The sequence below is a fragment of the Rhincodon typus genome, chromosome 20, assembly GCF_021869965.1.
Source record: "Rhincodon typus isolate 14 chromosome 20, sRhiTyp1.1, whole genome shotgun sequence".
Classification (NCBI taxonomy): Eukaryota; Metazoa; Chordata; class Chondrichthyes; order Orectolobiformes; family Rhincodontidae; genus Rhincodon; species Rhincodon typus.
The window spans coordinates 31,094,138-31,097,072 of NC_063351.1; positions in this window are offsets into that span (position 1 = coordinate 31,094,138).

A 2,935-nucleotide genomic window follows, 5' to 3' on the forward strand; every position below is an offset into this window, starting at 1 on the left:
GCCTGCTGTGTTCATCCAGCTCTACACCTTGTTATCTCACATTATATCATCTCCTGCTTTTCCCTACTTGTCGTTCTTAACATGCACAATAACTTGTATGTCACTCTGTATTAGAGTTACTGTACTATTAATCAGTTGTAACTTTCTGCTTCCAATAATAGTCAATACTGGATCTTTAGTACTCACCAGACACCATAAGGAAGAACCGACAAAAATACTACAGATGCAGTAAATCAGAAACTAAAACAGAAATTGTGGGAAAAACTCAGCAGGTCTGGCAGCATCTGTGGAGACAAATCAAACTGTGTTCTGAGGAACGGTCATTGGACCTGAAACATTAACTCTGGTTTCTCTCCACAAATGCTGCCAGACCTGCTGAGCTTTTCCAGCGATTTCTATTCTTGCTCCAATAAAGAAGGTTCAGTGTACAGAACAGCAGGCGCCTATATTAATTGTCCATTCCAACTGACACAAAACAATAAAGAATCTTGTACATTCTTTGTGTACTTATTGGGGGAATGGAAAGAAAATCATTTTAAGGAAACAACTATTAGATTATAAGGTTTGATTCGTGATTGTTACAGCATCATTGTAACAGTACTACCAATTGTAAAGTGGTGCTAGAAAAAGTTGCTGTTGGATTCAAAATTAGGATAAAATCTGTAGAGGTATGTAAAATAATTCATCAGGAAAAGATGAATTTCAATGACAGTTAAAATAAATTTTGTCAGCAGAGGCATTTTAGAAAATGCAAATTTGCCGAGGGCACTTTTTAAAATTCACGCATGGGATATGGGCATTACTGGACAACTAGCATTTATTTCTCATCCTGGGTTGCCCTTGTGAAGGTAGTGTGTTCTGAGCCACTGCAGTCTATTTGTGTAGGTTGAACCACAAAAGCTGAGGGAATTCCAGGATTTTGACCCAGTGATATTAAAAGAATAGTGACATATTTCTAAATCAGAAGTCACACAACACCAGGTTGTAGTCCAACAGGTTTATTTGAAATCACAAGCCTTTGGAGCACTGATCCTTTATCAGGTGAAGACTTTTTCTACCCCAGTCCAACACCACCATCTTCACATCGTGACATATTTGTAAGTCAGATTAGTGAGTGGCTTGGAGAGGAACTTGAAGAAGGTGATGTTCCTATGTATCTGCTGCCCTTATCCTTCCAGATGATAGAGGTCATGGATTGGAAGGTGTTCTCTCAGGAGTTCTGGTGAATTTCTGCAGTGCATCTTGTAGCTGGCATGCACTGATGCTACTGAGCATTGGTGTTGAAGGGAGTGAATGTTTGTGGATGTGGTACTAACTTGAACTTATACAAACTAAGCTTTAGTCAAACATATGGTGGGTGTTGGTTAGCTCATTTGGTTAGATGGCTAAAGTCTGATGCAGAATGATACCATTAGAGTCAGTTCAATCTCTATACTAGCAGTGGTAATTCAGGGAGGCCTGCCTCTCACCCAGCTCTGTGCTTGTTCAGGAATGTCCTTCAAGCTGTATGTCGCTAACTGGCCCTCTCTAACAGAGAAAGAGAGAGAGATATGCTTGTAGTCTCTAGGGAATTATGGAAAATTGTGATTTATTTGTCGAAAATAACTAATTGTGACAAAATCCATGCTGGAATAATTTTAAATACATTATTATTTCCTTGCAGACAGAGGTAGTTGTCTTCTATGAGTATGGAAATGGCTGTTGAAGTCAATTCAGGATCAAATGGATTCTAAACTATTTAACAACAACAACAACAAAAACAAAGCTGCTGGAACAGTTCAGCAGGTCTGGCAGCATCTGTTTCAGGTCTGGTGACCCTTCCTCAGAACTGCAAACTATTTAATCCCAGATGACTGCATTGAGAAACTTTTGTTATTAAGCTCCAACAGACTAAAGATGCCATAATACGTGCAGTGTCAGAAACAGATCTTTGACATATCTACTAAGGCATATAAGAAAATGGGCCTTATACTCAACATTCAGAAGACCTAAGTCCTCCATCAGCAAACTTCAAATGCATCTGTCCCATTGATTCTTTTTTAATTCATTGACAGGATGGCTCAGCCAGTATTTATTACCATCCCTAATTGCCCCAAGGGCAGCTAAGACTGAGCCACATTGCTGTGGAGTCACAGGTTGGCCAGATCAAGTTAGGTTGGCAGGTCCCTTCCCTAAAAGGGATTAATGAACCAGGGAGAGGTTTTCCCCCAACAATTGCCCTTACTTCCAGATTTTTTTTTCCCCCAAATATAACCTATGGTAGGATTCGAACTCAGATCCACATAGTATCATTTGGGTCTCTGGATTAACAGCACAGCAATAATACCACTAGACCATTGTCTCCCAGTAAGTACCTAGAAAGTGAAACACTTGAAAGTTATCTATCAGAAGGCTGCGATTAACAAAGAAATCCAGCATTTCCTGAAATTTGCTGGTTCAGCCTTTGTCTACCTGAGTAAGGAAATGCTCAAGGTACACGGCAACAAACGTGAAGCCAAGTTCGTGGTCCACCATGCAGTCGTGATCCCTAACTTACAGTATGGGGTTGAAACATGAAAGTTATACAGGAGGCACATCAAAGCACTGAAGTCATATCATCAACACTGCGTGTGAATAAAATGGGTGGATAGGTGCCCCAACAACTAACAACAGTGTTCCTCACAAACAGACACCACAAACATCGATGCTATGATCATCCACAGTCAGCTTCACTGTGTTGGTCACATAGTTAATTTCTCCTGGCTTACTCAGAACAGATGCACAGGAGATGAATAGAAAAAGCACTTCAAAGATGTGTTGAAAGTCAACATAAAGAAATACAATGGTGACATTAAGTCCTAGGAGATAATCCCCTTGGATAGAACCGTCTCAAAGACCATTAATCGTCCAAGGACTCAAGGACCAGCTCTTCTTGAGGTGAGGACTCCCATCATAA